This window comes from Lissotriton vulgaris, chromosome 1_2 (genome assembly GCF_964263255.1).
Source record: "Lissotriton vulgaris chromosome 1_2, aLisVul1.2, whole genome shotgun sequence".
Taxonomy (NCBI): domain Eukaryota; kingdom Metazoa; phylum Chordata; class Amphibia; order Caudata; family Salamandridae; genus Lissotriton; species Lissotriton vulgaris.
Window position 1 is genome coordinate 237,782,725 of NC_141686.1, and position 19,924 is coordinate 237,802,648.

The following is a 19,924-nucleotide window of genomic DNA, read 5'->3' on the forward strand; positions in this document are numbered from 1 at the left end:
AAACAATACGTTTGAAGGAAGATACCACCTTATTCTGGGATTTTCAGCAAAATTATAGCGCCAAGACACCCACGGGTATACGCCGCGCTTTATAAATTTTTTAAAATAAATAAAATAAATAAATAAATAAAGTGGACAATGGTTCCAAAATGGAACCAATTCCGGAAATGAGTGACCACCAGTCCATTACGCTTCACGTATGGAAGCGATATATAGATGATATATTAGTCATATGGCGTGGGACGGAAGAAGACTTGCTAGCATTCCATCACTGGTTGAATGCCCAGAATACATACTTGACGTTTACTGTAGAGCATAGTAAAACTGGATTGGCATTTTTGGATTTAAAGATCGTAGCGACTACGAATGGTCTTGAATCTGAGCTGTATCGCAAGCCTGTGGCGAAGAATGCTTTACTCAATTATGAAAGCTGTCATCCGCGGGCCCTGAGAAACAACTTGCTGTTTGGCCAGTTTCTCAGGGTCCAGAGTAACTGTTCCAACAGAGAAGCATTCAACACCCATTCAAAAAATCTGAGTCTCGCTAATCTACACGTCCACAACTTCGAACAACAGGAGGTGCTAACATCCATGAACCCATATCTATTATCAAAAAATCTGGAGAAACAACTCAGTGAGAAGAAATATCCAAAGAAGATAATCCGACAATCTAAGAAGAGGGCATTAAACAACAACATAGAGTCCCTTCTGGAAATACAGCCACCAAAGGAGAAAACCGATCGTATCACTTTTGTGAATACCTTCAACACAAGATCCAATCAAGTGCAGAAGATCATCAAAAAACATTGGTCTATATTGAACACAGGGGGTGATGAGATTTCGTTACCTCTATTTGCGTTCAAGAGAGGTCAAAGTTTAAAGGACCAATTGGTCCATACACGCCCAAAGAACAAAGAACTTAGACAGGTGGGCACCCTGTGGGATCTACCACCAGTACAGGGTCATCATCCGTGTGGGGCGTGTTCTGTATGCCCTCAAACCTGCAAATCTACAACAGTTGACAAAGGTACAAATAGATCTTGGGTACAGTGCAGGTTCACGAACTGCAATAGTGTAAATCTCATCTATTTGATAACCTCTCCATGCCAGAAGAAGTGGTTGGCATGACGACAAGAAAGATACGGGCCAGAATACAAGAACACAAAAGTACGATACGCTGTCGTAAACAGGCAACTCGTCTAACTACACATTTTTTGGAAGTGGGCCATGGCCCAAAGGAGTTCTCCGGGACGGTGCTTGAACAGCCTCGAATCCCTGACTCTTGCCCGGATATAGGCCGCTTTTTGTTCAAAATTGAACAAAAGTGGGTCTATAAGCTTAACAGCGATAAGGATGGGCTAAATGAGCCAATACCGTGGATGTCTCTTTGAAGCGTATGTTTGTCCAAAATATATTAGGACCATCATGAATACTCCCTTACTGCTATCTGGGTTGTATTAATTGTCTCATGGTGAATACTCCAATATTGTCCTAAAAAGGTTATCGCAATTGACATTTACTTATGAACCCACCCGTAATACATCTACTGATTCTGTAAAGTCAATAATCAGCAAACTCGTCTTTGGGACAGGAAGGATTGACATATGAAATAGTAGAGAAAGTTACATTGTTGATATAATACTGATTGTAGACACGCTTTCTTCAGTATTCATAGATCATTCACAATGAAAAACTACAGATAGTTGAAAGAACTACATTCATGGCACCCATATATCGAGTCAGTCCGGGGAATAATGTAATAGCGAGCTTTAAGCGAGAGACTCACAGTCTGTTGATGATATCACGGCTTGCTGTTCTGCCGCATATCTCTTTCAAGTGGGATTATTGCAGGAAACCAAAAGTATCCACTTGTAGGGAGGTTATGTGTCAGGACTACAAGCACGGGAGTGGAAAAACTACTTTTCCCGTCAAACCCGCGAGTCGCGTGATCGACGTCACGAGTGCGGGACACATCCGGATTAAATATGGCACTCGTTTGCCATTCGGTGGCCCCCCCAGACAGTTCGGAAGACTGCCGGGAGACACCGACGGATAGGTGAGTGCGATCATGAAGTTAATCCTTCATCTTATTGCCACCTATAGGGAGTTTTATCATTTTGGTAAACTGAGACGCAGATGTAGCGCAAAAAGATCGCGCAATATAACGCAATTGGGTGGTTTGGCTTTTACAACGGGCCACCTTCGACAAGAAGCTGGGGAAGGTCCGTGGTTAGACTGTATAATAATACAATAATATAACGTCCCGAGTATGAGGGCTCATTTGAGCATTTGTTGACCAACCACCTGGGGTTTTAGCAGATATATCATTACAGCTAATAAGCCAGTCCATGTGGGAGAATTTAAAGAACGATGTTCTCCGATCATGTGGATTTAGAGAAACAACACTGATCTACATTGTTCTAGAGCATTAATCTCATTTTCGAAGATGTGTATGAGAATGAGATATAACCATACAGTTTCTTTGTAGATACCTGTTGCTATACTCAATAGTTCACGAATGTCATTTTTGTCTGTATTCCTTTACTTTTAAATTCAGAGCGGTGCTCCTCTAGACCCGAGCTGCAGCCAGGTGGGGTGAAGCGCAACAACCACAACTAATGGGTGAGTGGTTTCGGATAAATGCAAATCTGAAAATACATGATTTGGATACATTAGGGACCATAGAGATGTATCACATTGATTTGAAACATCTTGGTGTAACTGGCATAGGGGCCGATTAGGATTGCGTTTTTTCCGCATCCTCCAGGCCAGGGAAGTGTCCGCCGGCCCGGAGGATGCGGAAAAACCGCAGCGGAGCCTTCAAAGACCCCCGCCAGATTAGGATGGCTGGGGGGTCAGGAAGACCGTCCGCCGCTCTTCCGCCGCGGTCGCCTTCCGACTGCGGCGGAAAAGCTCTAACATGTCTGGCGGTGTCAATCAGACACCGCCATGCATATTAGGATGTCTGCACTTCTATGCTTTACCACGGCGACTTTTCCACCATGGAAAAGCATACGGACCTTCACTTCGGGGGCCCGTTGAGGGCCCCCTGGGTGAAGAGGAGGTGGGGGGTGCACATGGGGGGTACCTATGGTACCCCCCTGCATTTGCGTGCACAAAGCAGCAGGCACTGAGCGGTGCCTGCCGCTTTGTGCATGCAAATGCGATGCATGCATTTTTAACCTTGCGGCGGGTGCAGCTCTAAGCTGCAAACGCCGCAATGTTAAAGATAGAGGATGTGACCGCCACCCTGGCGGTCACATCCTAATCTGCTAGGAGGGAGCGCCGCTGCCCATGCAGACGTCCCCTCCTACTCTGGGGTCGCGGACGGACTCAAGTCCGTCCGCGATCCTAATGAGCCCCATAATGTTTTGTCATGTGTTTTTATATATATCCGCTCCTGTGGATGTCGTGTCTCCGACGCGGTGCGACAACAGTATGTGGTTGAACTCACAACCTGGACATTTCAGGTGATATAATTTTTATTTCTCACAAAAAGCAGTAGTTATATTACAACGGGTCCTGAAGAAGGCATGAACATTTTTCATTGATATGCTGAAACATGTCGACCACTACTGACCACGGATATTATGTTAAATCTGTGTTTGCACCTGGTTTTTAAAGTTGGGAGCCTGGGGGATAATAATAAACTATTGACATCTACCCAGTCTATCCAATTTTAAGCTTTGCACCATTCACTTTTTCATTTATTTCTACACTGCTTTTCATTAGCCACACCAATACTGTAAATTTCTATACCACCTTCTTTTATAAGTATACTTTACGCACATTTGAAAATGGTCAAGGTAGCATCTAGCCGGCTGTTTTTTGCTCTGTTATGTCTCCTGGGCAAGGAGCACCCAAATGATGCAAAAGAGGGCGGTACAGTGTGGTTTCTGATGGGAATTTTCCCTATGCCCTTGAGTCTTGACTTAATTAACTCAATTATCACACTTAGTTCACACTGTTGGTTCCCACTGTGTTGTCTGTATGGTGTTAGGGCTGTATTTACAGTTGAGTGGTAACTTCGACCTTTAGGTACTCTTTTGTGTATTGAGATATTTCCTGGGGCATGTACCTAATGTGAGTCGCTAAATTCGCCCTTGGACCCTCTCATTAAATTGTTTGGTTCATGCACACTTCTAGGTGATGTCAAAGACCAAATTTATTGGCTGCAACCAGGAACAGAGGTCTACGAAGCACAACACGGGTGGTTCGCTAGAGACTGCACAAATTCATTGAGCGAGACATCGTCTTTTATGCTGAAATTCACATTCCTGGCTAGCATCAATTACGTTTCAAACTGGCCAATCAAATAGTGACATTTCAAACATATCACATGACGGTAAAGCCCACTTTTCTGTTGTCCAGCCCACCAGAAATGACTAGGCAAAATCCAACATTCCTGCTCGGACAGGCCGGACGAAACCCAAAAGGGGTCTCAACCCAAACCATAATTAAGCCATAAAAAGGAAGGAACAGAAACAGATGAGAAGCAAGATAGAAGGGTGTGTGCGTGTACCATAAACTCAGCAATGTCCTGCTCTTTGATCTCAATCTTGACCAGCTGCCGAACAAGGAGCTGGCCTAACAAGTTTAGCCTCGGGCAATGGAGTCACTTGCTAAGGTCACACAGAAGTCAGCTAAAGGTGTACGTGTCCCAAGGATTCGTTCGGCCACAGTCATCAACCTATGTGAGGGCAACCACAAAATGGCTGCCGCACACAAACTGGAACCCGAAGGTTTAAACGAAAATCCCTGAATACATAGTGTTTTGCTGGATCATTTATGACGAAAACACTTGTACATACTGCACTCGTCATTTGCGGTCCGATGATTCCAAAATCGTCTCGATACGACGACCTTTATGAAACGGGTTTAGAATCCACGGAACCTCAGACCCTCCTTTTACCCTTACATAAGCAATAACCTAAACCCACGTCAGTCTGAATCCAGGTCTATATTCATCAGATCATCAAGATGTTGCTGTAGCATCATCCTAGTATTTAGTAACTCTGTCTGGACAGGTCTCCTCGAACACGAAGTAGCACAAAGGCTAGTAGGAGCACACTGTACGCAAAGACAGAACAGGAAAAGAATAGCTAAAATCATCCCAATGATCATCAGAATCTTCCATCCCCACGTGGATAACAATTCCCATAACCATCCCATCAACGACCAATCTCCTTCGTCCATATATACAGACTCGGAGATCTTATGTAGCTTGGAAATGGCTTGGTACACTGTTGGAGCGTTGTCTGGAATGAAAATGCAACAGCTCGATTGAATCAATTTACATACCCCTCCTCTATCTGCAAGTATGACATCTAACGCAACTCTGTTCTGAAGAGTCATAAGGCGATCCGACTGGAGCTCAGTAGTCAAGTTACTAAGGGCACCAGTAGTTTCAACTATAGTGGACTCAACCATTCTCGTCAATTGCTGTATGTTCCTGCTGTTAACCATCGGTCCCCAAAATGGCAGAAAACCCTTCAAGAAATCTCCCAATTCTTGTCCAGCTGTATCTTCCTTACTGAAGACACCTCTGACAACTCTCGTCTTGTGGTAATCTGCCGCAGCTGTATACGTGGGAGGCAACAGGAACATACCAAAACATGTGCCCGAGAAATCAGGGGGCAACTATGTATATGCTCTATCGTAACAGACAAAATAGGTACCCTTAGCTGCCAGAAACAATGGTGAATTCCGGGACGCAAAGACATAAGGCTCTGTGCAAACACTCTTTCCTAACTGAGCTCTCGGATTCCTGCCATTACCTTGCCAACAATAATGACCCTGTTGGGGCACTATCCAAATCGGAGGGGATCTCTTTGCTCGCTGACTAATGCTCAGGCTAACTCCATATCCAGTCAAGTTCCATCCGACGTATGCTTGTAACTCATCCCTGGGAATAGCTCTATACGAGTTAATATCTCTACTCATATTTGTAATTCCCATTACCAAAGCTTTATTACTCGAGTTACCTCTCGCGGAACGTAGGGGATAGGATTCGATGGCATATATGAACATCGTCTGAAAAGCCCACAGAGAACCATTGTAGCTAAATGGCAGAACCAGGTAAGGAATACCTTTATCGGTAGTATGGGGCATAAGGCCACACACCCGACAATTAGTCGTGTTCACTACTAGCTGGTGTTGGTGCAGAAGCTGAACAAAGGAGTTATTAACGAATTCCAATCTCCTGATGGAGTCATGTTCAGGCAGAGGGTGAAAAGAATGCGAAGAAACAGTAGAAGAAGGCATAGGTTGTGCAGTGGGTGCAAACGTCACTTTGAAAGAGAATATAATATATCCCATCAGAAACGTCATTAAATTCAACAACATGAACAAACACAATATTAAAATACATTTTCTGCTCATAACTGTACACATTTTGCTCTTAAAGCTTATTCTTACAACAGGTCTCTCCATCTCGAAACACTCCATCCTCTAATCGTGCTGCTCGCGGCGGTAGGGTGTTCTGTGCGAAGGAATGCGTCTGTCAATCCAGGGGACGCCCTTAGACCAACCAGAACCGTCGACCTAACGTCTGCGGCTTGCACTCCAAAGTCTTTGCACCGCGACCCTACAGCTGAACCCGGATGGCGGTTCGAAAAACAAAAATCAAAATAGTTCCTCGGAGGGGAGCTAAACCTTAACAATAGCAGAGAAAGAATTTACATTTTTATTTGTACCACGACTCTTGGTCGCAAATTATAACGCTCTTTGCCAGGTAATGTCTGTTCACGAAACAGGAGCTCAGGTTCAGAAGTATCCAAACGATTCGGCGGAGGCACAGTTTCTTGCAGAAGATCGTCGCTTTCTCGTTCAGAGTTTGTTCCAATCAAACGTGCATCACTAAAAGGCATAAAACGAGGCACGGTTTCAGTCCCAGAGTCAAGAAGTCCATTCTGGACCCACCGGTCGTACGGCAGAGGCAAAAGGGCCCTCTTACAATGCACCCCGTGGATCCAGTTCTTTTTACCGCACACTCGCACTGCTGAACGTGTGCACAAAAGCACCAAGTAGGGGCCAATCCAGCGGGGCTGCTCGTTCTTGGTCCGCTGGAAATTTTTCACGAGGATCCAGGAGCCAGGTTTGATAGCATGTCCTGGATCTTCAGATGCTTGTGGCAGTGAATCATGAACCTGTTGGTGCAGAACACGCAATTTAGCCGACAATTCATAAAGGTAATCAAGCAATACAGGATGTTCTATCTCGCTAAATTTTGTCGGCCATGGCACTCCCCAAATATTTGCCGGGCGACCAAACACTACCTCATACGGACTAAGTCCCATTCACGAATGCACAGTCATTCTTGTGGACAGAAGGGCTAATGGCAAAGCATCAGGCCATTGAAGACCAGAGCTCGCCTGTATCTTGGCCAACTTTAATTTAAGAGTGCCGTTATAGCACTCAACTAGACCAGCTGTTGGGGATGATTTGCAGCGTGGAATTTTGGCGTATTCCTAAGCCGTCACACACTCTCTTCATAATTTGACCCACAAATTCACTTCCATTGTCACTCCAGACCATTCTCGGCAATCCATACCTAGGGAAAAATTCCTTGACAAGGGCTTTAACTGTAGATAAGGCAGTGTTATCTTTCAGGGGGTATGCTTCTACCCATCTCGAAAAGGCACAAACAACAACGAGCACATACTTTAAGTTGTTGCACCTCTCCATGTGGATAAAATCTAGCTGCAAAACCTCGAACGGATACGTAAGAGGCGCAAAATGACTAGCTGGAGTTGGAGTTCCCTTACCAGGATTGTACATTCAACACACCATACAGTTCTTCTTTTTTTTTTTTTAAACCTTTATTTGTAAAATGCACAGTACACAGCGTCTGCCTACAACCCGTCAGGGCCGGCCGCTATGACATATGACGAAAGGATAAAAAGGAAATAAGGGGACAGTACGCCGTTAAAGCAATCAATGAGCGTGCATTATCGTACGGAACATAGAACCATAGCAAAAGGATAAGAAAGGTTTAATTTTATGATTTTGTCGAGTACAATTTTATAAAACAACGAAGAGAGTTAAAGCTAATCACTGAACAGGAGAGCAATCATCATTCACGAAGCACATGGAGGGAGGCATGAAGAAGGAAGGCATATGTCAGAATGCAATTTCCCACCATCGAGGCACTAGGACCAGCAGCTATGTCACATAATGATACGATACAGTAAACTCCCCAATAACACCAGACCCCGACCCCAAATTAGGCAACAAGGTATTTAAGAAAAAAGGGAACAGAAAGAGAAGAAAGAGAAAGAGGGCCATAGAAACAAAGAAGAAACATAAAACACATCCCATCCCCCCACCCTGCATACCAACGGAAGGCCACGGCCCACCCCCCCCCCAATAGGCATGCCTGTCGCCCCAAGAAGACCCCCAAGCGGGAAAGAACGGAGGAGGGCCGTAGCTCCAGCCCCATACACACCCCCAATCCCCCCACCCCCAAAAAGCGGAAGTCCACTAAGAGGGAGCGTGGGCAACAGTGTAAGATCATTCCAGCCATTATAAAGTCTCCAATTCGAACAACGTTCCGCTTCGGCACCAAGATCACTCAGGAGATGTCGAAGCAGCGGTCAGCCCTGACCAGACCGGATAAAAGTCAGCGTGCCACCCAATCCGTGCGCAGTGAGACGCAGTGCACCAAAAGTATCAGTTGAGGCCACACAAATCCCCAGCAAAAGCCACATTGGTAGCAGAGGGACAACTCTCCAAGGCATCACAGTAGTCAGCGGTGGGGCGTGGCGCCCATGATCGGGAAACAAAGGAGCCAGTAGTAGATCGATGAGGGTCGTAGGCACCTCATCCCAGGCATAATGTTCCCCAAACTTCCCATCCAGCGGCACATACTCATGGAAGTCAACCACTGCGGTCGTCGGGGATAAGGAGGGCAGACACTCTTTGCTGCACGCATCCGCGACTTGGTGCGCCACGATAGGAGGAGGCATCCGCTGCGCAGGGCGTACAGTCGTCCCCAAATCTTTTAGGGTAGTGTGTAGGTCGTTGATGGCCAACAAAACATCTCTCACTGTGGGCGCCATTACACACCAGACAATCAACCGGGACCTCAGGGCTCAATGCACAAAAGATAGAGCCGCCGCAGTAACGGATCAAATTCAGCAAAGAACGTGCAGGTCGCAGGAGAGTCCCTGGGGGTCACAGTTGAGCCCCAGGCAGCCACAGCAGCGCGCACCCCTTACCGCAGTCGGGTTACAATCTGATCCGGCAATAAATTCTGCCTCGCAGCGTATCGTCCCCGAAGTAAGGAACTCCAATCAAAAAACTTTAGCATACAAGTAGTGGGTCCGGCGCTGCGACCGCACTCAATGTCTGCGGGAGGGAGGTTTCAGTTTCACCTCCGGGGCTCCGGACCATCATGGCCGGTGGAGGCCGTTGTTTATCCACTGCGAGGTGGCCATACTGTAGCCCGAGGTCCCGGCTTATCCGGACTGAGGGCCGAAGGCTTCCGGACGACGTTCCCAAGCCATCCGGGGCGACATGCGGACCGGAGTTGGACGGTCGGGCTCCCCTACTATTCCCCCGCACAAAGCCGTGGCTGGGGTGCAGGATCGCGGGCAGGAAACCATGGGAGATGAGGGCGAGCGGCGGAGCTGGGCGTCCGCGCGGCCATCTTGGCCGCCGTCCTGGCTCCTCCCACCATACAGTTCTTGACCAAATTCTCTGCACACTTAGGAATTCCAACATTTTGCCATACTGGAGCCAACAACTTACAAATCCCTTTCACACTGATATGAGCCATTCCATGCGCCATCGTAACCACTGGAAGCACATACGCATCGGGTAACAACCATCGTTGATGCTCTGACAATTCAATCCAACAACCATTCGAATCCAATTTACCCTTATTTTCTCTCCATTCATTCAAATCTTTCCCTGTAGCTTCAGCTTGAATAGACTTCACGCTCTCTATCGTATCTTCACACATACCTCTATCCCGAACCCATCTCGCCGGACCCGCAACATACATTTGACGCATCACATCTCTCGCAGTTTCTTTCGCGACTTCGTCTGCAAACGCATTACCACAACCAACATCATCAGTAACTTTCCTATGCGCACTGCATTTCACAATCGCAACTTGCAACGGCAAATTAAGTGACTCAAGGAGATCATTCACCAAATGACCATGCTGAATCTTAGTCCCATGTGAAGTCAGGAACCCACGCTCTTTCCACAATCGTCCAAAACTATGAGCCACACCAAACGCATACTGGCTATCGGTATACACAGTCACTCATTTCCCTTTCGACAACACACACGCTCTTGTCAATGCAATCAACTCTGCTGCTTGCGCTGAATTATGTGGGATACGTGCAGCTTCAACAATCGTATGCAAAGTCGTACCAGCATATGCCGCAGTCGTATCACAAATCGGAAGCTTGAAGCACGAACCATAAACCCATAAAGTACCATCACATGCTGCAAGAGGAGTATCCCTAAGGGCTATCCTCCCTTTCGTCTCTTCCTCTGTCCTAAGGAAGCAATCGTGCTGTTCACAAACATCTGTCTCAACTGAAATCGGCAACAACGTGGCTGGATTCAACGTGTTGTATCTCTTTATATCTTTATATGCACATGACTCGCTAAGAGTGTCAATTCGTAACCTGACAACCGAGCACTAGTTAAATGCTGTGTCTTGGAACGATTCAATAAAGTATCCACTGCATGTGGAACCATCACAATCAGTGTATTGTCCATCACCAAACCAGCAGACTGTCGAATAGAAACAGCCGCTGCAGCTGTAGCTCTCAAACAACTCGGCAATGCTCTAGCTACCGGATCCAAAGTCGACGAAAAATACGCACATGGACGTTGCTTATCGCCAAACTGTTGAGTCAAAACTGACAATGCACATCCCTCTCTCTCATGGACATAGAGTGTAAAAGGCTTACTGTAGTCGGGAGTACCCAACACAGGAGCCGAACACAACGCATCGCGCAATTCAGAAAAACTCTTCTGGCATTCGTCAGTCCAAGGAATAGGATTTGGAGTATCCTTAACAGTAAGAGCTATCAAAGGTTTCGCAAGGAGCGAAAAATTTGGAATCCACTTTCTACAATACGACGTAATACCTAGGAAAGCACGTACTTCTCTCTGTGTCATAGGCACACTCATTTGCACAATAGATTGAATTCGTTCTGGAGTCAATCTTCTTCCCTCCTTCGATAAGAGGTGACCTAAGTAGGTTACTTCTTGTCGACAATACTGCAACTTCGAAAGATACACCTTATGATGGAAGTCAGCCAAATGACGCAACAATGACAAAGTAGCCTCTTTACAAATCTCCTCACTATCGGCAGTGAGAGAGCGCAAAACTGTGTTAGAAATTGTAGGGGTACATCATATTCACAAGTAATCCGCACCCGCATATATAGAGGCTTATAATCATGTTTAAGTGTGACACCAAGCTATGAACGCATGTATCAGAATTTCTCTTAGCTGCAATATAACGTGTTTCTTGAAGTATTAATGTCATGCAATCTAGAAATGTATTTGTGAAATTAATGCTAGTTCAGTTAGAGTGTGTTTAAAGAAAACCTCATGTATTCCAATGTATGTTTAGTAATTCATTATTTTATTCATTGTAAATGACATAGAAGTGTTAAGTTGGGAAATGTATTCTTTTCTTTTGCTATAAGGATGCAGGCCTAATGAGTAAAACCGTTTACCAAAGTTAGAGGGTGACATCTCGAAACGTGCAGAGGCCCAGTTGGGGATAACAGTTTGTGTAGGCCGAGTTAGGAATGTGCCAGCTAACTCTAAATCATGGAACTGCCTTTTTCCTAGAATATTGCCTCAAAGAATTAATTGCAAGTAGCATGTTGTCGTGAACCAATTTATGTGCGTTCCTTTGCAGGTGCAAGGTTAAGCCGAAGATAGTAAATAAGGGCCCATTGTATATGAAAGTTAGAAAGATAGTTGTAGACCCGGAGGAGTGGTTGTGGAATTTTAGGGAAGCAACTTCAAGAGGAGACGGCTGTGGGACCCAAGGCCGTTTTTCAACGAACAAGGATGAAGACATCAAGATGACGACCCTTTGAAATACAACTCTCCAAGGGGGGCGTCTCTTGGGGCATGCCGACTGAATTGTGGGTTTCGTATTAGGGACAGCACCCCGGGAGGAGAGCAGAGTAGAAGCGCACAAGGGTGAAGAAAGATGCTGGGTAGGCAGAGAGAGCTACTTATGAGATGAACTTAAGAGGCTAAGTCCGAACTGAGTGAGTGAACTTCTTTGTAAGTCACCACGGCTGACACCTTTTTGTTAGGGATGATCCAGTTGTAGGGATGACACTTAGTATAGTGTAGGGACAGACTTATCCTGATGTATTTCTTCTTTTCCTCTATGCCTACCAGGACCCAAATCATAGCAATTATTTCAAGATTAGTGGTCCTGGAAATCATATTAGTGCTGTTTCTCAGTTGTTTGAGACTTTTCCGTAGGATTATATTTGTATTAGTTCCTGTGTATCTGCTGAACCTTTTACTGAGGTGTTTATATACACAACTGCTTTTGGCTTTATAATAAATCTTCAAACTTGACTTTTTGTCAGTGGTTCTTTGGGGAAAGAAATGGAAGTGATCCGAATTGATTTGTCGAAAAAGATTGCCTTCTACACTCTATGACAGGTACAAAGGTCTAATCGACCTGTGACGGGATACTAGAGTTGATGTCCAAATTCTAGATTGAATTTCCCGCCTTTCCAGTTGGTAGCAGAGTAGGATGGTTTATCTTCTGGAGTGAAGGTAATCCATATAGGTTAAGATTTCCCCAAGGCCCATAGACATCCGAAGATGTGCGTCCATAGAGCAGCGGACGGGGGATGGCGATCAACGGAAGATGACGGAGAGTGACGATGCGGCAGAAAGCAGCAGGTCCTAAGAGTGTGAGTATAAAAAGGGTCATGCGTGTTAGATTGCGGTGTGTATTGTGTTGTTGTATTGTATTGTCTAGCGGAGATTGAATGCCTGTAGTGTGAAAGGAAATCAGGTTGTGAGCGCGCGAAACCGGTGAAAATCTTAAGCTCAAGGAGAGTTTAAGTGGTTCGGGTGTATCGAACACTCACAGTAATTGTCGACCATTAAGAGGGGATCATGAGGTACCATTGATTGCCCGCAGGACCGAGATAGGGGGAATGAATGTGTGAATGCGTGGGTAACGGACGCTGGTCGGAAGTTACCGTGTGTATGAAGCCTATCAGAGAGGCGATTGTTTGCTCTTTTATCGGACAGACATTTGCCAGTCGGTGACAATTACAGTCAGACTGTGGACGTACAGTCAGAGAAGTGATTGCTTGGTCGGAAGTGATCATTTCAAAGTGTATGATTGGGACGCATGCATGACCGAGAGACGAGCGGAGAAAGGAGGGGAACTGCTGCAGATGGAGGGGAGTGACGTCAGGAAGCGCCGCGCTGAGATAGGACGGTTAGTGTGAAGCCGCGCTGAGATAGGGCGGTAAGCGGGAAGTAAGTGACGTCAGCGAAGAGCCGCGCTGGGATAGGACAGCCAGAGTGAAGCCGCGCTGGGATTGGTGGATTGTCATTGTAAAGTTAACGAGCATAGTAAACAAGGAACTGTTGTGGATTTCATCATGAAATGTTTAAAAGAATTGCGAAGTTGTTTTTCTGGAGAGAAGAGTTTAGAACCTCGGGGTGGGGAAGAGGCTCCACCCGAGCATACGCCAGCTCATTACATGGCTACGAACGTTGGGTTACATACTATATTGTGGCTTGAGAATTGGTGCAAGATGACAGATGGGAATGAGGAACTGACCTTTCCTAGATACGGGACGTTCAGATTGGGTATGCGTCTTATTGTCTACCTAGACGACATTCTACTCCTGGCTCAGGACCGGTCCCTTCTTCTCACTCACCTGGAGTGGACGACGTCCTTGTTGCAGGATCTGGGATTCGTGATCAATACCAAGAAATCGGTGCTGATACCGAATCAACGGATGGAATTCCTGGGCTTCCTGATAGACTCGGTCTCAGCCCAACTTCTCCTTCCCCTTCAAAAGATCAGGTCCATCAAGAGGGAGATAGCATCCACCTTGGCCAAGGAGAAGATTTCCTTGCGGGTCCTGGCGCGGATTGTAGGCCTTCTGGCCTCGTCGATTCAAGCCATCTTCCCCGGCCCCCTGCACTACAGAGCTCTACAGAGACTGAAAATCTTTTACCTTCAGAGGAATTTTCATTACGATCACTTGATTCCTCTTTCCCCCGAGTCCCGGGAGAAACTTCAGTGGTGGCTGGACCACATGTCAGCCTGGAACGGCCGAGCTATCTTCGGCGCAGCCCCAGATGTGGTGGTCGAATCAGACGCCAGTCAGTGGGGCTGGGGCGCTCGCTGTGGAGAATTTACCACAGGAGGACGGTGGTCAGCAGACGAACTCTCACTTCACATCAACTGTCTAGAGTTGCTGGCAGGGTCCTTTGCCATCAGGTCTATCTCACCGCTGAAGAGCAATTGTTGTATACTCCTTCGGATGGACAATGTCTCAGCGGTGAGATACATCAACCGATTAGGAGGGACGAGATCCCGGATGTTAGTCCACATTGCGAAGGAATTCTGGCACTTCTGCCTGGATCGCGAGATCTCCGTGGTGGCGGAATACCTTCCGGGGAAATTCAATCAGGTGGCGGATTGGAACTCCTGATTTCTCCAGGACTCCAGCGATTGGAGGCTCCACCCATCGTTGTTCTCTCGGATCATGACTATGCGAGGCCCATGCCAGATAGACCTGTTTGCCTCTCGCCTCAATGCCCATCTTCCCCTGTTTTACAGTTGGAGACCGGACCCACTGGCAATGGGGACAGACGCGTTCCTTCACCATTGGGGGCAGCACAGGAATTATGCGTTTCCACCATTTGCGCTGATCCCGAGAGTAGCGGCGTTGCTACGCCGACAGGAGGCAACAGTAGTGTTGGTGACCCCATTCTGGTCAACTCAGTTGTGGTTTCCCACACTGTTGGAGTTGTCAGTAGATCTCCCCTTCCGGCTCCCAGTCTTTCCAACGCTTCTGCAGGACCCAGTGGGGGCGTGCCATCCATTGGTCCTGCAGAACCAATTGACCTTGATGGTGTGGACGCTCTCCGGAGACATGAACGCCGTGCAGGCCTTTCACGAGAGGCTTCCAGTTTTATGCAGCAAGCGTGGGCTCCTTCCACCCGGAAACGATACTCTGCATCTTGGAAGAAGTGGGTTTGTTGGTGCCTTTCAAAACAGGTGGATCCCGTGGGATCAAATGTGACTGAGGTGCTTAATTTTTTATCTGATTGTGCAACCTCGGGCCTGGCTTACAGGTCAGTTAATAATTTCAGGTCTGCTATTTCTACTGGTCACGACCACATCGACGGTAAACCTGTGGGGATGCACCCCTTGGTGTGTAAGTTGCTTAAAGGTGTGCGTGTTGCCAACCCTCCTCGGCCCAGGTATTCCACCATGTGGGATGTTACTAAGGTGCTTAATTTGTTGGAATCCTGGCCCAATAATGATGATTTGACTTTAAAGCAGCTCTCTGCCAAGCTTACCATGCTGTTGTGCCTCATTTCATGTCATAGGGTCTCGGATGTCGGAGCTTTAGATTTGGCTGGTAGGTTGTTTTCTCCTCAGGGTGTATCCTTTGTCATTACAAGGCGCACCAAGACCATGTCTCGCTCAGTTGAATACCCAGCTTTTCCACACAACAGCAAGCTATGTGTTCTTCAATGTCTTAAATGTTATGAGGAGCGTACTATTGCGCACAGAGTTGATCCTTTGGGGCAATTGTTGATTTCTGTTCAAAAGCCATTCAAACCAGATGCTGCTGCTACCTTAGCCAGATGGGTCAGATGGATTATGTTGGAAGCCGGCATTGACACTTCTGCTTATGGTGCGCACTCTGCTAGAGGTGCGATGGCTTCTAAAGCCTATTTACTGGGTTCCCGCTTGGAGGATATCCTGAAGGCAGCTGACTGGTCTTCAGATTCAATGTTTAAAGTGTTCTATCATAAACCAATTCCTCATGTTTCTGATGCTGTGATTGACGAGCTTTAATTTTTGAGCTTTGAACCAGCATAATCAGAAGCCTCCGGTCCTGCCATAGAATACCAAATTTTCTAGCTATCCCGACAAGAATCTTAGATTCTATTAAGGACATGGAGGCGAGGATTATCCCACCCGTTGGGACAGTTATGCAACTGTTGTTGATTACATGACGATGTTTAACCTTTTTTATACCCACCCTCTGAGTAATGTTGGTTGTGGGCGTTTTTCTCAAACTTCTTTTTCTGTTTTAGGAAACGACTCCAACAAGAGTTGATTGCCGCCTGTGGATTCGGCTGCTGTACCTTCCTGCTGGAGGATGAGTTCTTACTGTTCTGGATTCCTCCCTTGAGAATTACTTATGGAACTGTTTCTCTCCGTTGAGGGCAAAGACTTTTGGTTCAATGTAACGAGACTGTTCAAGACTGTTGGCGCAAAGAAAGAGGAGGCCAGATTAGTGTCTCTATACTTTATATGCTTATTACCATTGTGATTGATTGTTGTAAGAGAGGCGTGGTTCAAAGCCTCATGGGAAATGTTGTTTTTTACATTTGTAGTTTCATTTTCATTGGCTGCTGTTTCTGCAGTAAACAAATGAGAAAGCATAATCCTCGCCTCCGTGTCCTTAATAGAATCTAAAATTCTTGTCGCAATAGCTAGAAAATTTTGTATTCAGGCTGGAGATTTCTGATTTTCCAAGCAAAACATGGCTACATTTTAGCTTTCTCCGACTTGAAACTGACTCTGCTGCAATAGAAATCAATGGGGAAAATATATTCTCCAAAATCATTTTTTATATCCCCCACTTTCCTGATTTAAAATGTTAGATGTATGTAATTTATCAATACCACGAAATATGTTGAGAAACATCTAAATTTTAAAACATTTTTGTTATTAAGAGTGAGCTCTAAATATATTTATCTTCACCGGGCAACTACTCAATTTCTGCGTCTGAATCGAGAATCATCAACTATTACTTGAAAATGTTAGGGCGATTTTACGCACTGAATACAAACAACATCTGCAGTGTATTTATTTTATCGTTTATTACGATTAAAATAATTACTATTCCTAAAAATGAAAACAAACTAACGGCGCTATTGAACAAAGGATTGTGGGTATGCAAATTTCAATTGCAAACTTCTTTAGTGTTTCCGTGGATTGCAATACCATTGACAACCGGCAGAGGTCTGCAGCACTCTCGTCCATCGCCTCCATGTTTATTTAAACGAGAATGTGCTCAATTCATATATTGACACATATATATTTTTTTAACATAAGATTCAAGACTCAAAATGTTTCGGGCATTAAAATCAGAATAAACGAGGAAATTAGACGAACTATATACAGTTACATTCCAATAAATTAGGTTGGGACTGCTTCCTTAAAGCCAGAGACAACGATTCCACAACCCCCAACAAGGGGCTAATTATAATACAAAATACAATGAACGTCATACATTCATCACACTTATTGTTAGAGTGTAACAATTTGAAGCAATCACACTTGAAGAAAAACTAAGGGGCATATTATCAAGAACGACGTTAAAAATGATGCTACAGGACAAAAAGAAAAATATTATTCGGTACTTGGGAAAGTTACATTTCAAAACATTGTCAACAAAGTGGCTTGTGCATGGTCTTTGTGCTGGGTGAGACAGAAATGAAAAGATAAGCGTACAGAAAGATGGCTGTAAGCAGCCATTTTGAAATTGATGCCTATATTGACAAATGTTAAAATAAATGTAATCAGTTCATCTTAAATGCTATTTATTATCGTATTAATGACCTCATGCATTAATATTTTTGCCTGATGATCTTTTTAAATCATCAATTCAAACTTTGTACTCTAACTGAATGTATGCATAAAAGAAAGATAAAAGCAACATTACAGTAGAACAATGAACAAATAATTAACACAATATTCACCATAAAATATCCGAGATACACATAAAAACAGTATAAAAATAGCATTGCAATAAAATAATTAAGTACAATCTTTTCCATGATCCACATGAGAAAACAAACAACTTAACAGGCTCTAAGACTAACACTAAAGTTAATTTTAAAAGAATTACGAGGCATATTATCAAGAAACAGCGTTACAATTATCGCCGCTTTAGCGGCAGGAAACTGCAGCTAAAGCGGCGATAAGGGGCTTGATAATACGCCCTGCTGAATTCCCATAGAAGCCCAGGTTCTGGTGTAAACCTGGGCTTCTATGGGAATTCACAAGGGCGTATTATCAAGCCCCTTATCGCCGCTTTAGCTGCAGTTTCCTTCCGCTAAAGCGGTGATAATTGAAACGTACTTTACCATACTGATCCAGCAGAAAGCTCATAATACATTTATCTCTTTAACACAATCAACGGGGCATATTATCAAGGGATTTATCTCTGCTTTTTTGGCTTTAAAAGCCAAGAAAGCGGAGATAAAGGGGCATAATATCAAGGGGGGTTATCTCCGCTTTTTTGGCTTTAAAAGCCAAGAAAGCAGAGATAAAATTATCTCCCTATTACCTAGCTGTCGCTAACACCAGTTAGCGACAGCTAGTAGGAGGTAGCAACCATCTTGGGCTCCACTTTGCATGTCAGTGATATTTATCACTAGTGACATGCAAAGTAGGCGTGCCAAGATGTTAGCGACTGAAAACAGTCGCTAACATCGCTATCTCCTATTACCAACTTTTGGAGATATTCGCGCTAAGCGCGAATATCTCCAAAAGCTAACACCTGCCCTGAGCAGTTCTTAGCCATGTTATCCAATGGGAGGTGGATAACATGGCTAGGAGCATTAGCTTGGTAATGCATGAATATCGCGGACTTTTCAGCAATATTCATTCATTTGCGGCGATTTTTATCGCATTTGCGATAAACCTTGGTAATACCAAGGTTTATTTGCGGTAAAAATCGCCGCAGCTCAGCGGTAAATTTTTGTCTCTAACCAAGCAATAGCGATAATTATCGCTATTGCTTGGTAATATGCCCCAAAATTATCTCCCTATCAGCAACAGGGTGCTAACACGCAAAGTCGCATGTTAGCGCCCCTTTTCTCTACGCTTCCCCTTGCATTTCTAATGAGATGCAAAGGGGGCGTTCCAGAGAAAAATAAAATGGAGAAATGTTGTTAAGCGACATTTCTCCTACTATCAAGAATTTCGCTAACCCTGTTAGTGATAATAAAAGCAGCGCTAACCGCGGTTAGCACTGCTTTTTTTACACTTGGTATTTTCCTGACTTAGCCATGATACCTAAGGAAGGTGGATATCATGGCTAAATTTGTGAGCCCCTATCATCAAGCTAACTCCAAACTTCGAGAGATTATCAATGGTTTTCCAGAGATAATCTCTCAATTGGCAGTTAGAGCGACGATTATCACTACTGAGATAAACCTTGCTAATAGCAAGTTATCTCTGCGATAATTTCCGGCGATGTTTAGCGTTAAACAATTCGTTGCTAAGCATCGTTAGCGGTAAATATCGCTAAACATTCCTTCACATTAGACTTATTTGAATGTCTCCTATAGAAACACCATGGGGCATATTACCAACAACTAGCGATAATTATCGCTATGTTGGTTTAGCGGCGATATTTTTATCCGCGAGCTGCGGCGATTTTTATCGCTTAGGAACCTTGCTATTATAAAGGTTTATCTCCTAAGCGATAAAAATTAGCCGAAATGCATGAATATAGCTGAAAAGTCAGCAATATTCATGCATTACCGAGCTAATGCTCTTAGCCATGTTATAATTGTCATTCCCTCCTGAGGCGTGAGCCGGGGGGTCGCTGGGGCATATTATCAAGGACCGGTGTTAAAATTATCGCCGTTTTATCGGCAGGAAAGTGCTGATAAAACGGCGATAATGG